Source organism: Maniola jurtina, chromosome 23 (assembly GCF_905333055.1).
Source record: "Maniola jurtina chromosome 23, ilManJurt1.1, whole genome shotgun sequence".
NCBI lineage: Eukaryota > Metazoa > Arthropoda > Insecta > Lepidoptera > Nymphalidae > Maniola > Maniola jurtina.
Genome location: NC_060051.1, coordinates 1,727,920 through 1,749,621, shown reverse-complemented (window position 1 = coordinate 1,749,621; position 21,702 = coordinate 1,727,920). Strand labels below are relative to the sequence as shown.

The 21,702-nt window shown below is 38.2% G+C and overlaps 1 protein-coding gene across 2 annotated transcripts in view; it reads left to right on the top strand.

Moving 5' to 3' along the window:
- Nucleotides 1-21,702, top strand: part of LOC123877435 (formin-like protein 6) — a 44,236-nt gene that overhangs the window by 4,108 nt on the left and 18,426 nt on the right. The window contains exons 1-2 of one of the 2 annotated variants that reach the window (XM_045924232.1): nucleotides 15,225-15,229; nucleotides 15,473-15,483. The exons of the other annotated variant lie outside the window; for it this stretch is intronic. The gene's annotated coding sequence lies outside the window, so the exon portion shown is untranslated. Of the gene's footprint in view, nucleotides 1-15,224; nucleotides 15,230-15,472; nucleotides 15,484-21,702 lie in introns of those variants that run through there. 2 annotated transcript variants of the gene reach the window in all.

Here is a 21,702-nt window from a genome sequence, read left to right as displayed (position 1 = left end):
TAAGGATACAATCGTTAACCATTTATGAACAACATACTCAATTCGAATTAGCCTTTTGATAGCTGAAATCGTACGTTGAATTTTCATCGTCAAGTTTTACACAATCGCACTGCAGATACTTGAACTCTATAGGTTTATCTCCAGAGGGCGATACTACGAGTGACTCTGGACGAGTCGCGGAGTCGTCGAGTCTTGCGGCGATATTGTCGGCACAGTTGAGAGGCGTTGCGGTCTCGTTACGTCTCGTTGCGTCTCGTTGCGAGTCGCGACGACACGCTGGCGGTATTATCGTTGTACCATGGAGATTAAATACTTACTTTATCTTTAAGTCACGAATGTTTTTTACTTTTAATATTCCAGTCTGTAAGGGGAGAGCACTGCAATGCCTATAACACAGGCGTTTAACTATTATAGGCATCAGTGGATCTACCTAATTATTGGATGTAATCGTTTTGAGGCAATAAATGATTTACTTATTTATTATTTATTTATATTATCCAACGATAGTAGGACGTCGGACTCGTCGCGATACTTTCGCGCGTGGAGACAGCGCCTTACATGGAATGAATAATGTGTCATAATACTTATTTGTGCAGTCTGCGTAAAATGTAAATTGTGTCAGGGTTGCGGGACTTTACAATAAGGGGAATAAGCTATGAAATCATTGTGGTAACCCTGATTTTGATTAATATTTTGAGAAATACACGAAAGGGAAAATAAATTGAGAACCTTGAGGCGATGTGTCCTTACTCCTTAGGACATAATAATATGATTTGTTTGTATGTCATGTAGGTATTAAAGAAGGTTATTTTGAGGTTTTCTCGGTGTTCAAGATACAATGAGGCTTGAAGGCTAGAATTTCATGAAATGTCAGAAATAGGAATTTTATTGACAAACAAATACAATAAAATGATGAACAGGTAAAGTTTATAAGTTTGGATATAAGAGGTAATCTCCGAAACTACGCATCCGATTTGAAAATTCTTGCACTGATAGATAGTTAGGTACTTAGATAGGTATATTAACTCCGAGTGCTATAAAAATATTATCACACGGACAAAGTCGCGGGCAGGTAGTTGTACATATTTTCAGCACAAATTAGGTATTCGAATTGAAGCTATTTTGTGGAACATCAGTCATCGCTGGCTCTACTCCACTCAAGCTTCAGCAAGGTCATGGGTAGTTAACCATAAAATAGAAAGATAACATAGAAGTGGTAATTATCCTGATAATTATTGTGCCAAGATGTCGGAAGAAATCAAGCCTTTTCTAAGATCTTCTGCGATCAATCATCGAAAGCTTTTTCAAAAATTCAAAATGTTTTTATTCACTTTTACAAGTAATTTTGAATCGTGAAAAGCATCTACCACTGGTTCGGAATGCCTTTCTTACCGAAAATGCTGTCTTATTCTTTTGAAATATACAAAATGACCACATCACATTAGTATTTACTTTGGACCCGTACGAAACTGGGGCGGGTCGCTAGTTTAGCATATAAGTACCTAATGTTCGACATTATAATCGAGGATTTATAATTCTATTTTATTTTAGCATAGATATTATGCTTTTGAAACCATTTCTATTGCTTTATTTAGCATTCTGCGGTCAGAATTAACAGTTTCATTTAAATTTGGCGAACACACACAATTCGTTAATTAAAACTACCATAAATAGGAATAAACGATAAAATGTTCTGAGTACCAACGCCTCTTCAGCCAAGGTTATCTGTCGGAGCAAAAAATACATTAAATGCATACTGAGCAGGGGCGAACCTGTTTTCGGGTATTATGTTAGTCTGTATGTGACCGATTGTATGTAAACGAGTTTATGTTAGCGAATAGGAACTTTAGAAAAGATTCTATCTTTTCGAGGACGAGGTGAAATAAAGATTAAGCAAGTTGTGTTCCTCAATCTAGACATACAAAGAATTGTCCTGATTGACTGACTGAAGCCGTTGGGGTTGGAAACTTGACAAGCAATAGGTAAAAGGCATTAGGCACTGACTCAGAAAAGATTTTTTGTAGTTTCAATAGGGGATGTTTGTATGAAAGTATGTCATTAAATGAATTAGTATTTGGGCTTGCAGTTAAAAAATTGAAACACATTTTAATTTTTTTTAATGATGTAACCACAAATTCCCGGTTTTCAGATTTATTCCTGTACTTGTGCTATAAGACCTACCTATCTACCAAACATAATTCTAGGTCAACGGCAAGTACCCTATAGGTTTCTTGACAGACACGACGGACAGACAGACAACAAAGTGATCCTATAAGGCTTCTGTTTTTCCTTTTGAGGTACGGAACCCTAAAAATGAAGTAAGTAGTTAAGTACAAAGACAATAGCGTTCCAGGTTTTTCGGAAAATCCACCTCCTCCAACACAACAATTGACGCTGACTGTGTGCTGACGCTGACGGTACGCGTGCGGTACGCTGACGACATTGAATGTACAAAGTACCTACGCGTGACCGATGTAGGTAGATAGGTACGCATCAGCTAGGAAAGAATTTAGGCCTTAGTTCTATATTAGGCCGAAGGGGAAGTCTACGGAAGTATGATGATGATGATGAATAATAGTAAAAGGTCAATTGACAGTCTGGTGATCTAGTTCCCAGGTGATGCAACTTCCTGACTCCGTGCCGCCCACTTGGCAGACAACCAACAGGTATAGAAATAAACCTGTGCTCAGAGAGGTGTTGCGTACTGGAGGTGCCATTTGTCTCGCAAAACAGCCTAAACATGACCCGCGACACATATCTATGCCCGCGACTCAATCAATAATATCACTATTTTTAGTAAATGACAGTATACAGTAGACAATAGACGAGATAAATGACATTATAGACATGTTACTTTCATATTATTAAGTACATGATGTATATAGTCGTCAATCTCGCTGATGAGTAAGACAAAAAATACAAAACGCACGGACTAGAAGAGATAGCGCTCTACAAAATTTAGTAATTTGGTAACTCTATACTTACCTACTTATTATTTAAAAAAAAACAAGCGTTATCTAACAAGGAGTTTTACTATTTACATAATTTCAAAATAAACCGTTTTAGTAAATATGGCTATTTTAAAATTATAATTTAGTTTTTGGTTTGTAGTTTTTTACTTTTCCTTTAAGTATGAGTGGTTCTTGTAAAATAATGAGTTAGAACATAAAATAGAATTAACTTCGCCCGATATTTTGAGTTAGGTGGAAATTGCACAAAAAGCTCTTTATGCTTTTTTTTTAACTCTTTAGTAATTTGTTTATCTGTTTTCTAACAATTTATTAAAAAACGTCGTATGGTACAATTGATACACAGTCGTTAGGGTTATCACAAACTCATGACGATGGTAAACCCTTATATAATAAACAATTATTATTTGCTGATTGTTGATTGAATAGTTGATACATAAAATAGTTAGATAGGTACCTGATTTTATTAGATGGGGGTGCTTTTTGACGCCTAAATGAGTCTCTATCGTTTTCAACTCAATGCCTCTAGCTGACACTAGAGTTCATACGCACGTCACTTTTCTTCACTACAAAGTGACTATGAATAAAGACATGAGTAATGGACGCCCACCCTTTCGGAGACTTTAGTTTTGGGAACTCGATTGACAGTTGGGTATCTTTTTTGTTGACGGGGGCACTAGGGAATAGGGATCTTTACTTATGTGACGGGGCGAGGGGAAACCTTCTTAAAGATAAATACCCGATCTCTTTGGGGAGAAATGGGGTAATGTGGGGTCTCTAGTTCTACCCACTAAAACTTCTCCAGTGGCCATTCTCAGCGTACCTATATTAAGACGCTCCGAGAACTCTAAAGAACATGATTTCATGAATATAATATAAAGAACATGATTAAAGGCCGATTCACACCAGTTGCGTACACGTTATACGTGCGTAGTGACGCGCATAAACCTCTAACACATCGGGTTACGCATACGTTCATGATTTACGCAAGCGGTCTGCCATGTTTCATACAGTTTCATACATTACAACGCAATGGTACGTTCTACATCTACGCTTACGCAGCCTGTGTGAACGAGTATAGCTCGTTCTAAAATTAAATAATCTATTCAAACTTCGAACGAATCTGGAGCGAGAATTCTTTTCGTAAAATCATTTTCGCAGGAGTTTGTTTTTCTTGCGCACTCTGACATCTGTTTAAAACTTTAAAAACTGATTTCAGGCATTTGTTAGTTCTTACTTTTTCTTTCAAAGCTTTTGTACAAATAATTACACGGAATTGCACTTTATTACATCGCAACAAGACGCTTTATCCATCTGTACCTGGAATTTGTGGTTAATATTCTATTAGAACTTGGCTCGACGGTGGCTCTCTAGCACGACGCCCATTGGGCTCATCCTGGAGGAATCTAGATAATGGATTTGGGATCATCATTAACCCATCGCCGGGTTACTAATGAGCAAGAGTCTCCTCTCAGAATGAAAAGAGTTTGATGGTTTGGTCATCATTATCGCACCGGCCAGGGGGGTTGGCAGACTTCGCACACCTTTGAGAACATTATGAAGAACTAACCGATGCCCGCGACTTTGCCCGCGTGGATTTAGGCTTTTCGAAATCCCGTGGGAACTCTTTGATTTTTTGGGATAAAAAGTAACCTATGTGCTATCTATCTCCATTCCAAATCCGTCTAGGAGTTTTTGCATGAAGGAGTAACAAACATACACACACACACACATACACACAAACTTTCACCTTAATAATATTAGTGCGATTTTCAGGCATGCAGGTACACGAAGCACTATGTTTTCCTTGAAACTTAATTGTTAAAAATACATAGATAGAGATACCTAGCTAATTAACTATCTACTTAGTTGTTTTGCTAAAAAAACGAAGAACGGGAAAATTGAAACGTGTTATCTTGAGTCTTGACATAACATTCGTTTTATCGAGGTCACGTGGAGGTTGACTTCTGTTACAAGACGTATACCTACTATACTTACCTATATTAAGTAAATATGTTACATAAAATATATAAAAACACTTGTCCATATGGCTGACTGATTAACACACAGCCTATAATCAGCTGGGGTCAGAAACTTCAATTTTGACAGTAGGTTCCTTTTGTGACTTAGCTCACTTAAAATGATTGGAAATTCCACCCCTATTAAGAAGGTTAAGTTGGTGGTGAAAGTTTGCATTAAAATCAGTCATTTTTCAAATTAGTTATATCTATGAAAATTGGTACTGATATTTTGGTTAAAAATAAAAATAAAAATTTTTTTTTTTTAGAGTTCTGTCTATGAAAATAATATTTGGGACAAAAATGAAGAACTACCTACCTACCTTACGGGTTTTGGGATTTTTGGCACCCCCCACAAAAAATTTCAAAAATTCCACTCGAGTGAAGCCGGGAGTTCAGCTAGTATATGATATGTAAAAGAACCTTCAATACAAAAGCCGTGTCACATCGGTTTACTTTGCTTCTCATTCATTAAAAACCGATTCGCCTTGGAGTTTACACGTAGGTGCGAGAAAGAGAGAGCATGTTTACAATTAAATAAATAGAAAAAGACAGCAATAACTCGGAGGTGTTTATTTTTATATTTTCGCGTGGTACGTACATGATATTATACTCGTATCTACCTACATAGTAAACACCTATATAAAAGTTGCTGATTTGATGAGAAGGTATATATAGGCATCATCCCTATTCCAAATCACACGTGTAGCTGCAATTCAATAATTTTGATCGACCAATTGATAATAGCCGAAAAATCAGTTAGATAGAGATAGGTAGTTCCAATTTTAATGGAATGACAACGTGAACAAGTCAACTTAATAAAAAGCTTTTAAAAAAGAAATAAGCTCATTGCCTCGTAATAGTAATCTTAAATCTATTTATGTCCGGTATTCGACCTTCGAACGAATGTGGAGCGAGAATTCTTTTCGTAAAATCATTTCCGCAGAAGTTAGTTTTCTTGCGCCGCCCGGTCAGACATCAGTTTAAAACTTTAAAAACTGATTTCAGGCATTTTTTCCAAATATTACTTTTTCTTTCGAAGCTTTTATATAAATAATTACGCTGAATTGCACTTTATTGTATCGCAACAAGACGCTTTATCCATCTTTACTTGGATTCTGTAGTAATATTTCTATTCTATTAGAACTTGGCCGCCCTGGCGAGTGTCATGAATCAAGCCATTTTCGAGTTAGCTTGATGATAAAAAATCAGTGAAGTGTGAGTCGGACTAGCACACGAAGCCTCGAAGGGTTCCGTATCATCGTAACGAAATAACACTTTTTAACTTATTTAAATTTCATGGTGACCATTTTGAAATTATTATTATTTTTTGTCATAGCGACAACAAAAATACACATTCTGTGCCTATTAGATACGGTTCACGAGATATGAGCCCACTGACCGACAGATGAACGGACGGACGGACAGTGGAGGGTTAGTAATAGGGCTCCGTTGACACCCTTGCATCCATACGTAGTCGAAATTCCTCGAACACGTCGGTACGAAACGATTTGCTTCCTCTTTTCTTGTCCGAACCGCTAGGATATGGAACGCCCTTCCGGCATCAGTTTTCCCTTCCACCTATAATATGGCTACCTTCAAGTCAAGAGTGAATAGGCAATTTCTAGGCAAGCGCGCTCCATCTTAGGCTGCATCATCACTTGCTAGCAGGTCTGATTGCAGCCAAGCGCTAGTCTATATAATTTAAAAAAAAAATAACCCTAAAAACCATGAACTATAGAGAAGGTGGGCGGGCGGCATTCCAACCGTTCCGCCTACTGGACCCTATTGACCTACACTTTACTTTTATGATCACTTTATGTAGGCTGTATAGTCACGCAGTAAGCGGGCAGTTGAGAGGTGATAGATGTGTAGGTATGTTCTAAGTTCCAAATCTATCTTAGGCTGAGATCTATAGAGCGCACTTTGACTTCGCTCAGACTTAAGACACTGTTAAAACGAGACAGCGCTATACAACTGGCATAAATCTGTCTCGTTTTAACTGAAACTTAAGTCTATAAGCAAAGTCAAAGTGCGTTCTATAGATTTCACCCTTAGTGGTTTGTTTGAGGAAGCTATCTCTGGAACTGAACATATTTTAAAAATCCTTTGTAGAAAGTTACATTATTTCTGAGTGACATTATTATTTTCAAAAAAATTAGAGATCCCTACAAAAATTGTAATAAGTTACTCATACGAAGGCGGAGCGGGTTGCTAGTCAGAAATAAGGGATCCGTGGGAAATTCCTACAAAGTATGCCCAGCTTATTATGTTTCCTTTCATCAAGTTAGTAATAATAAATCTAGATTTGGCTGTGATAAATATAGAATAGAAGGTCTATTGTGGTTTCATCTAAACAGTAAATATAGTGACACTTCTGTAGTACCACAGACTTCTAAATAAGATTATAGAAATGGTATATGATGTCTTTAAAGGAGTCAACGATTACAGATTCGCTCAATTTTATCGATCGTTATCGATGCTTGTCCAATCGTGACCGAAAAATCTACATTTATGCGAACTAGATGGCGCTGATTTAAATTACAACAAGCTATTAAACAGGTGTGCAATGAAACGTATATCAACTTGAAATTTATCTAATAAATGTCTTCGCCTATACCACGAGTTTTAATCATGGTCCTTCGAGCCGGATGTCAGTGAAGTTGCGACAACAGTGGCGCCCCCCGGGTGGAAGTACCAAACAAGTGATGTTTAAGTGTGTGTGTTTGTGAGTACCAGTGCGTGGAAAACTGTAAGTACATTAACTCGTAATAACGTCTAACCAAAAGTGAACCTTAAGATAGTGGAATAATTAACTTTAAAAAATGCATGGAGTCATGGACTTGTAAAATTTTAAGAGATAATTGGTTGAGACGGGGAATCCATGCCCGAATTTGGCTAAGTGTTTTATGTTCAAACACTTAGAATAATCTTGATCAACCTTTAAAATAGAACATGGACTGAATTTTAACAAAATTTTGAAAAAACTCACCCCGAACTAACTTGTTGTTAAATTAAATAATACCACCAGACTAGACCAGATTTACTTACCTACACAACTTGAAATAGTTTTGGTGTACATAGAAAATGGATTCATTAGTAAGAGTACAGGAGAATATTTACAAAAAAATTACCAAGGGATTCGTAAACTTTAAAAAATCTCCGAAGGAGAGAGTGACAGAAAGTTATATAGAAACAAGATTGGAAAGCCTAGAGAAAGAATGGTCAACATTTTATGATACTAATCAGAGAATTATGGCTGATTTTGATGGAAAGATTGTTGAAACCTCTGAATATTACTTAAAGGATGTTTATAACTTGACCGAAGAATTATATATGGATTACAAGACAGAATTAAAGGAACGTCTCTCAAAATTCAGAACCACATCAGATGCTAAGAACTTAAGTTCAAATTCATCATGCGATGGTAATCAACGAGGTGTACAGCTACCTAAAATCACTATACCAACGTTCTCCGGCGAATATTCTGAGTGGACTACCTTCCGTGATCTCTTTGTAGCACTTATACATAACAATGAATCGCTTCAAAATGTGCAGAAACTTCACTATCTCAAGAGCTATCTAACGGGTGAAGCTGAACAGCTACTTCGGCATCTAGCGATTACGAACGAGAACTACGCGACATGTTGGAATACTTTAGAACGTAGATATAACAATAAGAGATTCATAACCAACTGTATTTTCAAACGATTTTTTGGCCAAAGAAACATTACTTTTGAATCATCGAAGGCTATAAAGGAACTTTTGGATACAACTAACGAATGTATAAATGCTTTAGTAAACGTAGGCGTTAATGTGGAGAACTGGGACATCATAGTCATTTATATCTTGTCATTAAAACTAGACTCCGAATCCCGTAAACAATGGGAAGCAAAAGTTTGTAATTTTACAGACGACTTGCCTACGTTAAAACAGTTTTTAGAATTTTTAGAACTTAGATTTCGGTCACTTGAATTTTTAGGTACTAAAGTAGTAAAAGGCTCTCAGTCACACCATGTAGCTACCAATTTTGATGATAGCCAATCGATTTCTTGTGTTTATTGTTCTGGCACCGATCATAAGTTAGGTAATTGTAATGAGTTTTCCAAGGAAGATCTAACAACACGTCGTAATTTTGTTCAAAATTCCCGTTTGTGTTTTAACTGTTTGGGGAAGAATCATCTAGTATCCTCATGCCGACTACCCACTAGGTGCAGACATTGCAAGGGAAAACATCACTCACAAATTCACGGTTCTAACTTGTCAACCCAAAGTCCAGGTGTTAACAGTCAATCGGTGGATAATAATAACATTGGTACGAACAGCACCACAGAACAAGGGGATACAACAATAGAAAATATTACCACTTGCTGTTCTAGTAAAAGGGGTCAGGTTTTGTTAGCAACAGCATTATTGAAGGCTGAAACAAACACTGGATCTTCTATGACACTGAGGGCCTTGGTTGACCAAGGATCACAAGCATCGTTTATAACGGAGTCTGCAGTCAGACTTTTGGGCCTAAAGAAAGTCAAAGCCAACAGTGTCATAACTGGAGTAGGCAACGCATCACTTGATTCTAAGTATGTGGTTTACCTAAAGTTACAATCTCTTCAGGACCCAACCTTTACCATTCGTGTTAAGGCACATGTTCTCAACAAGCTAACATCGTTCATACCTGAGAAACAATTTGTAGCTGACCTGTGGCCAACGTTACCAAAATTAAAGCTTGCTGATCCAGACTTTAATATACCAAGCAAAATTGATACTTTGCTTGGCGCTGATGTCTATTGTCAGATTTTGGTAGATGGTTTGGTTCGTGGACCTCCAGGGACACCAATCGCTCAGAATACGAAGCTCGGCTGGATTTTGTCTGGAAAGGTAAGTGAAGAAAGTGAAACAAGGGATGAATTAAATTGCTATACAACTGTAATTGCCATGCATGCGCAAAATAACGATGAAGAGTTCAATCTCAAGAAATTTTGGGAACTTGAATCTGACAACTTTAGTCTTAATAAGAAACATCGCACGGTTGAAGAACAACGATGTGAAGATCTATTTCAAGAAACAACTACCAGAGACTCCCAGGGTCGATACATTGTCCAGTTACCTTTTAAAGAAGAGAACCCAAGCTGCAAGTATGGTAATTCACGAGAGATAGCGATCACGAGATTTCTCATGCTAGAGAAACGTTTATTGAAGTCACCACATTTACAAACTCAATATTCTGATGTAATTGCAGAGTATTTAACCCTTGGTCACATGGAGGTGATACCTCCAGAGCAGATCGATAAATCGGGAAGTGTTTACTTACCCCATCACGCAGTAATCAGAGCGGATAAAACTACAAGTAAAGTGAGAGTAGTGTTTGACGCATCTTGTCAGGATAACAATGGAGCATCCCTTAACAATGACCTCATGGTAGGTCCTACTTTGCAGGCTGAGCTTCGTCATATCATCATGAAGTGGAGGATGCATCCCATATGCATGGTGGCCGATATTGTTAAAATGTACCGCCAGATTAGGGTGGCAGATGAGGCTACCGATTTTCAACGGCTGGTGTGGCGGACTCGAACTGAAGAAGACCTTCAACATCTGCGTCTAACACGTGTTACTTTCGGGACAGCATCGGCTCCTTATTTAGCCGTCAGGACTTTGCACCAGACCGCTTACGACGACGGAAAGGACTTTCCGATGGCCGCTGAAAAAATCTTAAAAGACTTTTATATGGATGACCTCCTTACTGGTTGCCAATCAGTGGCTGAGGGTAAGCAACTGTTCGTTGAAATCAGCAAAATACTTAACAAAGGAGGATTTGAACTTCAAAAGTGGTCTAGCAATGATGATGACCTTTTAAATGAGATTAATCAAGGAGACAAATCAACAAAGAATAACCTGACGTTAAAGACTGACGAACCAATCAAGATACTGGGACTTACCTGGGACCGTCGCACCGACGACTTCAAGTACTCTGTGCAGCTGCCAGCAGTTAACAAACCGGTAACAAAGAGAAAGGTCGTTTCGGATATCGCTAAACTTTTCGATCCTATGGGTTGGATAGCACCATCGATTGTCAAAGCAAAAATTATGATCCAAAACCTATGGCTAGCAGGGATAGGTTGGGATGAAAAATTACCACCCAATCTACTTAAGGATTGGATTAATTACCGTAATGAGCTTACAGCACTTACTGAATTCAAAATCCCACGATGGATAGGAGTGAACGATGAGACTGCCGGGTTTGAACTCCACGGATTCAGTGACGCATCTAACGAAGCATATGCCGCTGTAGTATACGCTCGCGTAATTGATAAAGCAGGCCATATCTATGTTCATTTAATTACATCAAAAACAAAGGTTGCACCGATTAAACAAGTGTCCATTCCGAGACTAGAACTTTGTGGAGCGGTTTTGACAGCAAAATTATTACAGGAAGTAGCGGAAGTGCTAAAGGTACCAAAGGACAGTTTACATGCTTGGACGGATTCCACGGTAGTGCTGGCTTGGTTAAGCAGTCACCCAAGCCGCTGGAAAACGTTTATCGCAAATAGGGTATCAGAAATACTGAATATACTAGACAGAGAGCAATGGTCGCATGTATCAACCAAAGACAACCCAGCGGATTGTGCATCTAGAGGGGTTAACCCATCAGCATTGGAATCGATCCAGTTATGGAAGACTGGTCCAGCATGGCTAAGAAATGCAACCATCGATTATCATCAAGGACAGATTGAAGACACCAATTTGGAAGAAAGAAAAATAAAGGTTTGCCACTTGAGAGAGACAAACCAATTCGAGTTATGGAACAAGTTTTCTACATTGCGAAAACTCATCCGAGTCTTAGCTTATTGTAGAAGATTTTTAGCAAGGTCGAGAAAATCAAAGATAGACGAGACTCCGTCGTGGTTAACGAGTGAAGAGCTAAATGAAGCGCTACACATTTGTGTAAAGAAATGTCAGAACGATAATTTTGTACAAGACTTAAAGGATCTTAAACAACATGGAACCGTAAATAGGAAGAGTAAACTCACCCCATTGAACCCGTTCTTAGATGCTGCTGATATTTTGCGAGTAGGTGGTCGTCTAGAAAGGGCCAATGTTGCTAAAGACACGAAACACCCCATGATTCTGCCAGCAAAATCGCATTTCACAGATCTTGTCATAGCTGAAGCTCACGAAAGAACTTTACACGGTGGACCTCAATTAATGATCAATTATCTGCGATCTAAGTACTGGGTAATAGATGCAAAAAACCGCGTAAAGGTATTCGTTCACAAATGTGTGATATGCGTGCGCCATGCAGCACGCACAAGAGACCAACTTATGGGGCAGTTGCCACCAGCTCGTGTGACACCTATTCGACCATTTTACCAAAGTGGTGTAGACTACGCCGGACCCATCCAAATCAGAACTTCAAAGGGGAGAGGTCATCGATCCTACAAGGGATATATATGTTTGTTCGTGTGTATGGCTACGCGAGCTATACACTTGGAAGCTGTAAGTGATCTTACAGCACAGGGTTTTCTTGCAGCTTTTAAGCGCTTTGTATCCCGCCGTGGACATTGCTCTGATTTATTTAGTGATAATGGAACCAATTTTGTGGGTGCCTCACGAGAGTTAAAGAATTTGTTTACTCAAGAAAGAGAAAATTTGACCAAAGAAATTGCTGAATGTTTAGCAAACAACGGAACGACATGGCACTTTATTCCGCCCCATACTCCACACTTCGGTGGACTTTGGGAAGCAGGGATAAAATCCACAAAACATCACCTTCGTCGGGTAATTGGCAGCCACACACTTACCTTTGAGGAAATAACCACTTTATTATGCCAAATTGAAGCATGTCTTAATTCTAGGCCACTATCGCAAATTAGTAATAATTCCCAGGATCCGATTCCGTTAACTCCTGGACATTTCTTAATAGGTGAACCTGTGATGCTCGTACCAGAACCTAATTATGAAAGTTCGAACATTTCATGTCTTAAACGTTGGCAACTGACACAAAAAATGTTACAAGAATTCTGGCGTAGATGGTCACAGGAATATTTAAATCAATTCTTGCACCGCTACAAATGGGCAAGCAAGAGTCCGGAACCAAATGTTGGTGAAATAGTATTAGTAAAGGAGGACGATCTTCCTCCAGCTAGATGGTTGCTGGGTATTGTTACAGCAAAACACACGGGTTTGGACAACATCACGCGAGTTGTTAGTCTGAAGTGCCGAGGTGTCATAATCAAACGACCTGTTGCCAAACTATGTGTACTACCAGTGGATACTTAAAGGTTTAGTTATCATAATTGTTTGAAGCATGTATTTTTTAACATTTTTTTTTTTGTTGCTGTTATCAGTAATTTAATAACGTTTATCTAGCTGATGTTATTTTTTAGTCACCAATTCACCTTTGTCTAGCTAAGGTCTTTATATTGGTTGAGTATCTTGTAATTATAACAAAAAATTGATTTGTAATTAATTATTTATTTAGTTCTTTTACCATGTGCATGATCATATGATCTTATTCAGCTTGCGAAATTTAATCTTCAATGATTTGTATATCTTGTATAATTGTCAAAATGTTAACTACGCCACAATTTTGTAAACTTGTATTTTATAATCTTAATAAATTTAAATCACGTCAATTCACCCACCATGATTTTTACACCTTAACTCCCTTTAGGTTTTCTTCAACCATACAGTCCATTTTTTTTGTCGAAGTTGGATCATGGTGGGCGGAATGATGGACATTCTGTCCATGGTGGGCGGTATGTCCAATCGTGACCGAAAAATCTACATTTATGCGAACTAGATGGCGCTGATTTAAATTACAACAAGCTATTAAACAGGTGTGCAATGAAACGTATATCAACTTGAAATTTATCTAATAAATGTCTTCGCCTATACCACGAGTTTTAATCAATGCTCGATGAAATCGGAAGTACCGTCTCAAGGAAACGCTACTCTCACTTACAGTTTATACCTACCTACTTAGTTCTCTTTCTGCATTCCTCATTACCTGTATCATTTCTGAGGGTTATGACTCCTTTCCGTGAATCACTATTGTATAGGTACCTACGACGTACCTATAGCTATGTTAGCTAAAATAGTCAACGGTCATAAAGCCTGAATTATAAATTGTCGATTAATCATAATCAACTGCATCAACTTCATCTTCATCTCAGAATCTCATTGCTAGCAATCTAAAGTGAATTTGTGGTCAAATTGTTATAGAATAAGCGAAATTAGTAAAACCTACTATGCTCACTATGTGTGAGGTTTTAAGAGTGATATTTCCATGAATGTTTTCGGTAGTATGTTTCACTCGTCAGTTGTATGTCCGTAGGTGTACAATCATTATGTCATAAGTGGTGACAAGGACACATCGAGGTAACGAGTTTTTGTGTAGGTACACGTGCGATAATGCCTTATTTACTATATTGATTCTTGTAGTGTAAAGTGTAAATTACATACGCACATACACATAAACAACATATCTATGCATAAACATTATAATAATAAATTGTCTTCTTGACCGAATTTCGGCTACACTGGCTAATCTCAGTGGACTATGGAGGAAGACTAGGGCCGATTTTTCAATGGTCAAATAATTTTTATCTGAGAGATAAATTTTACGTTTTGACAGATTTCCTATACAAAAACTGTCAAAACCTCAAGCTGGTTCAAAACAAGAATTTCTCAACATAAAGTCCAAAAACTTTTTGGCTCAACCCGGGACTCGAACCCAGGACCTAATAATTCGCAGCTAAATAAGCTCGCCAGTACTCAGGTAGACCAACGTTAATTTTTTTAATTTTTCAAATAAACTGAATTATTTATTTATCAAAGAATTAAATAAGTACCTACCTAGTTGTTATCTTTTAAGTTAATTAGGTACTTATATAGCAAATGTTACACAAACAGATAAGAAACAGTTTTCTTTGTAAACTTGACCCATTTTGCCATTTTTGTCCGTAACCTGCAACAGACTGTTCTGACCTCATGATGTTATGCGAAGGTTTCAGAGAGATTTAAAAAACCGGTCAGGTGCGAGTCGGACTCGAACACGAAGGGTTCCGTACCATCTTACAAAATATTATAAAGCTATGTACCCATTTTTAGGGTTGCGTACCAAAATGGAAAAAATGGAACTTTTGGTGACTCGAACTTAACTTTTTTTTTTTTAAATTTTAATAGGGTTCCGTTGACACTCTTCAGGCAGGGAACTCTAACGGTGCGTTTCCACTACACGAACAGTTACACGGAGCTGGGCGGTGTGGAGCGGTGCGGACCGTAAATAGGCCAATCACAGAGTCCACTAATGCGTGGTGAGGATTACGGGCACTGTGATTGGCTAATTCCCGGTCCGCTCCGCTCCACTCTTTTATGCCTGAACAGATTTGGATGCAAGGATGACGTTAAAATGTTTACATTATAGTTTTAATTACATATTATAATTTTTTCAAAAATTTCAATGCGGCAGTTTTCAAATGTGTTTTTTTTTTACTTTTTCGTATTTTTTTTTAATGTCGGTCGTTGTTTTTACTCACAATGAGTTTTAGGGGTCCAAATCCGAAGGGTGCCACCATGAAAAAAAGTGTAATTTTTCATACGATGGTGATCCCTTCCTGTGCGGGTCTAATTCGCACTTGTTTGATTACGACTAGTTTTCTTGAAAAATAAGAAAGACTATCAATCCAATGAAACTGTTACTTATAACTTCAAAACTTTTAATCATCAATGCGTCATGATCCGGGTTATCGAGGAGGCGGGGGCATCGGGCGCGGCGCAATTAGCACGATCTCAATTATAAACAATTCTTTCACTCATCAGCGGGCGATGCTACGTGTTACTCATCAACCTTAAATGGTTTGATGTTGCAGTCACTCCTAAACTATTTCAGTTAAGGGTCTTTACTCACTTCCATTAAAGTGTGATAGCGTAGTGGTTAAGACATTCGCCTCTAATCGGAGGTCTGCGGTTCTATCTCGGACTTCTAACTTTTCGGAGTTATGTGCCTTTTAAGTAATTAAAATATCACTTGCTTTGACGGTGAGGAAACCTGCATGCCTGAGATTTCTCCATAATGTTCTCAAAGGTGTGTGAAGTCTGCCAATCCGCACTTGCCAGCGTGGTAGACTAAAGCCCTTCTCATTCTGAGAGGAGACTCGTATTCTGTAGTGAGTTGGCAGTAGGTTGATCATAATGACTCACTTCAATCATATATCGCTCCAGCAGCGGGTGCTCCAGTATAAGGCCCAGTGTCCACAAAAGCGGGGATGGGTGGAAAAAGACCAATCAGATCATTGATTTATTAATAGGTATAACAGGATGATGCCATGGAAACGTGCCGTAATATCAGTTCTATCGTTTTAGTTGCACAAATAGAAAGTTGTTCGAAAATATTTATGAACATGATTGAATCATTTACATTTCTAAATTGACATATAAAGATCGAATGAGTATAATTGATTAAAAACACGCATTTAATAAAAACCTATCAAGCAAGCTATCTCTGCAGTAGCAATGGTCAAAACGTGAAAGGTCATACAGACAGACACACTTTCGATGTATAAATATTAGCATGGATTAGTATGTACCTATGAGATTAGAGATTAGTATGTAAGAGTATGATTAATAGATTAGTATGGAAATAAGGATTATGTAAACATATGTTAGTATCATGTATTTAGATACCCTAAATGATTTCATAAGCAAAGTTGCAAGCAGCTTTCAGTTAAAGAACTTTTTAATTAATTTTGTTTCGGCTTCGTAACTCGAATATCCTGTCTTTAATTTGCGTGCTCATAACTCTGAGATCTTTGTTGATTGTTCCTGTTTAGTTGGCAAGAGAGGGACCGACACATCTGCATATCGGCTGGGGGGAAAAGAGAGAGGTGATGTGCAAAAATAAACGAAAAGGTAATCGAACTACGGCGGTGATGTCATGTACAAAAACAAGTTTTAAAAAGTTAGGGCGCGTTTTCACTGAAACGAATCGGAGCGGCGCGGAGGCGTGTTCAATAGATCAATGAGGAACTTATGGAACTTTTTATACCTACTCTTCCGAGGAAATAGAATTTAGTAATGAAAATAAATGTATAGTTCGCGACAGGTCGACATGGCAATCAAACCTCGTTAATCCGCACCGGGCTAGCGCGGGAGGGGCTGAGCGGGTGTGCGGAGCGTCCCCACCCCGATTGCCATGTCGACCCGTCGCGAACTATACCTAGCAGGTAGGCAGGAGGTTGAAAATCTAAATCCACGCCGATGAAGTCACGGGAATAACATAACAGTTGTACGATAATAATTCGAGGTACAAACAAAATCAAAGTCAGCTGCTAGTAAAAACCACAAAAAAATATATACTTTTTAAGTCGTCTTTCTTTTTATTTAATTGCCCCAAGCGAGAGACGGAGACAGCTGCCTGGGAAGCTAGGAGGAAAAGAGAGGGGTGATGTGCAAAAATAAACGAAAAGCAGTCGGAGTATGGCGGTGATGTCATGCTTGAGGCGAATAGCGGTCAAGGTACCAAAAGACCGCGAGATGAATCTTTCCGCAACGATTTGGTGTGGACCACGCAGGAAGTTGATGCGTTTGTATTTTAAACTAGCTGATGCCCGCAGCTTCGCCTGCGTGGATTGGTCAGATCCCCTGCAGCATCAGGATTGAGGAGTTGGACTCCAAATTTTTTATGAAACAATGTCGCAACGTTCCTCTATCGATTAAAAAAGAAATGACGCAAATCCGTTCAGAAATTTCGGAGATTTTGGTGTACATAGGTAGAAAAACACAACTCCCTTCTTGAAAGTCGGTTAAAAAAGTAGCCTATGTTACACCCTGGTCATTCCTCTACTTGTATGTGAAAATCCCGTTAAAATCGGTTCAGCGGTTCCGAAGATTAGCCTTTTCAAACAGACAGACAGACAGACAGACAGACAGACAGACAGACAGGCAGACAGACAGACAGGCAAAATTTTAAAAATGTGTGATTCAGTTATGGTATCGTTCAAATAACCATATGAGCTTAATATGTGGTAGTTATTTCTAAATTACAGACAGACACTCCAATTTTATTTATTAGTTTAGATGAAGAAATAAATAAATAAATAAAAAAGAAACCAGCCAAGTGCGAGTCAGACTCGAACACGATGGGTTCCGTGCCATAATACAAGATATACAGACCTACTTAACACTATGTACTTTTAAATTTTTAATTTGCTATTATGGAATTCGCCATCTGGCGTTTTATTAAATTCTATACCTACATAATATAATGATACCCGCGACTTCGTCCGCGTTGATAAAGATATTTTAATTCTGCGGAAACTCTCTGATTTGCAAGATAAAAGTAGCCTACCTATGTGTGTTAAGTCAGGGTATAATTATTACTAATTTCAGGCAAATCCGCACAAAATCAGCATATACATTATACACACACACACTCATATACATACATACACACACGCACACTCACGCACTTTCTACTGTTTCCGGGAAGCAAGTTATCTTTGTACCCAAAATCCATTAAACAAATCCGGGATTAAAGTAGCCTGTGTCTGTCTTCAAGGCTGCAAATTATATTTCCGTGAGAGAGACATGAAAAACTAGCAGATAGACAAACAGGCGCACTTTTGCCTTTCCAATATTAGTATGGGATATAGATCTTTTTTTTCTTTCTTTCTTCTCTCTGGGCTGGTTTCCGCACTTAAACGTTTCCGTCTGTTGTGCGTGCGTTGCCCCTCCCCGCCGAAGACTTCACTCCAGCCATCCGAGTTCGCTCCAGAAGCCGAGTAGACCGCCCAGGTTGCCGAGGGCTTCATGAAGTGAGGTTGGGGATATGGGATTTAGATATCTATACTAATATTATAAAGAGGAAACCTTTGTATTTTTGTATGTTTGTATTGAATAGGCTCAAAAACTACTGGACCGATTTCAAATTTTCTTTTTACCATTTTATTCTTTTTACCATTTATTCTTTTACCATTACTTAGAGGGATTCTTCCGAATCCGTATAGGCTATATTTTATCCCGGAAAATAGATAGGATTTTTCGTGGTAGTGAAAATTGTGGAGTAAGGCGTCGAAAAAACTGCCTTAGAGAACTGGTTAGAGAATGTATGGTTGACTTCTATAGAAAAGTTGTAGAACTCAATAATGCCTACAAAAAAGTCCGCGATAGTATAAACCAAACATTTATATTTTAGCCATTATAACCACTTTTCCATTAGTTTTACGATAAATTATAACTTTGACTTGCACCCGTGCGAAGCCGGGGCGGGCCGCTAGTGGATTTATAAAACGGGTAGGCAACATGGCCCAGTGTGACGGGCTAAATGCCTTTCCAATAAAGGCTGTGTGTCGTAACGCGTGGGCGCGTATTGCGTCACTCATTCACCGGCGGCTCCCACGCAGGCTTAGCTGTGAGGTGTTAGAATTGTAATAAAAATACAAGATATAAGTGGGAGGACTCTTGCATATGCAAAGCAGGCTCAAGTTGTATTATAAATATTCGTCTATGCGTCCAGCAGTTCGAGTGCGGTAGAATGACAGCTATAATGTAACGATTGCTATCACCTCTGATTGGTTGACGCCATTGACGCTCGCTCACTATTGGCTATGTCAATGCATTGTTGCAACAAGAATAGCATTTTTAACCGACTTCTAAAAAAGGAGGAGGTTCTCAATTCGTCGGGATCTTTTTCAGCCAATAACAACAATTGCAACTGTAATAATGATTGATGTAGGTTTTCCGAAATCGAGCTTCAGGATGCAAGAGAACTATGTCTTCCCTTTAGTGAAGAGTGTATAGACAGACTAGATGATGCCCGCGACTTCGTCCGCGTGGATTAAGGATTCGCGATATAAGTATCCGGTAGGAACTCTTTGATTTTCTAGGATATTATCTATCTCCATTCCAAACAGCCAAATCATCTAATAGTTTTTGCATGAAGAAGCAACAAATATACACACAAACTTTTGCCTTTTTAATATTAGTGTGTTAGAAACACTTTCGCATTGTTTTATCATCATCATCATCTCAAACTATCGCCGCGCCGCGCCGGCCTACTACAGAGCATAGTTCACACACATTTGAAAACATAATGAAGAACTCTCAGGCATGCAGGTTTCCTCATGATTTTCGATGATCCCCCCTCCGAATAGAATGCCAAAGCTTTTAACCATGAATAATATTATATTACTCAAACATTTCTCAAACATTTCTTATTTATTTATTTATTTATTTATTGTATTAACATAATTCTTACAACTAGTTACATTATATTGTTAGCGCCCCTAAGTCTTGGCGACTTGTCTGGGCGCTGCATATTTTCTCGCTATTCTCATTACTTTAAAAAATCCCGTCGAAACACACCCGAACAAACTGCTAATTTAATATAGATCAAACACCTTGATTTCTATGTCGAAATTGTACGAATAAACGAGTAAGTAGCTGTATATTATGTTTGGTACCTAACACGGAAACGATGAACTCATTCCGGATTCTTAGCTCATTCGCATGTTCTAGCTTCTAATCAAACTGGTAAACTATTTCGCTTTTATGAGCATACTAGCTGATGCCCGCGACTTCGTTCGCGTGGATGTAGGCTTTTTAAAATTCCCGTGGGAACTCTTTGATTTTCCGGGATAAAAAGTAGCCTATGTGCTAATCCAGGGTTTTGCGTGAAGGAGTAACAAACACACACACACACACACACACAAACTTTCTCCTTTATAATATTAGTGTGATTGATTTTGAAAACCAATCTTATTGTCTTCTACAATACATTGAAGTAGATAAGACGCTTTAAGCATGATTTAAAAATAGAACCTATAAGTACCAATCACTTTTTGAATCAAACAATCACAGATCTGATGAAGAGTTAGAGGACGGAGCTCTACAACTGGATGGCGATCAATGTAATAGCTTAGTATAAGTAGACTTAAGTAGATTTTCGGTAAAAAGAATTTCGTACCTAATTACTTTGTTAGTGTTATTGTTCGGGTTTCATTGATAGGTATTCACAGCATTTCACGAGGAAGATTTTTATGAATTGTTGTAGTAAAACATATTCACATATCTATGGAACATCTATAAATCAGCATGATGATTCCCCTCAAGAAAGGACAAAGAAAGTCCCACCACCCCCGCCAATAATAGTAGACGATGTAACAAACTATCAGTCATTTTATGACTTATTAACAGAAGGTCCATCCGGAGACTCTTTTCGAATCAAAATGTTAAATGGCAACAATGTTAAAATAAATGCCAACAACGAAGATACATATCGGTCAATCACTAAGATACTGACTGCAGGGAATTTCCTGTGGCATTCTTATGAAAACAAGCAAGAAAGGCCCATTAAAGTCATGGCCAAAAAGTTGCATTTTACTTGCAAGCCAGAAAGAATAATCGAAGACCTACAGAATAAGGGGTTTAAGGTTGAAAATGCCGTCAACAAGCTAAGGTGGAAAAATAAGGAACCTCTAAACATGTTCTTGCTTAGCTTTAAAAATGGAGAAGACATCAACAAAATTTATAAAATCACTTCGATTCTTGGATGCAAAGTGGAAATACATCCACTGAGATCATCAAAGCTCATACCACAATGTAAAAGATGTCAAACGTATGGGCACACCCAAAAGTACTGTTCTAGAGAGCCAAGATGTGTCAAATGCACTGGAAAACATCTGAGTATTGAATGCAAAAAACCAGCTGAGCAGAAA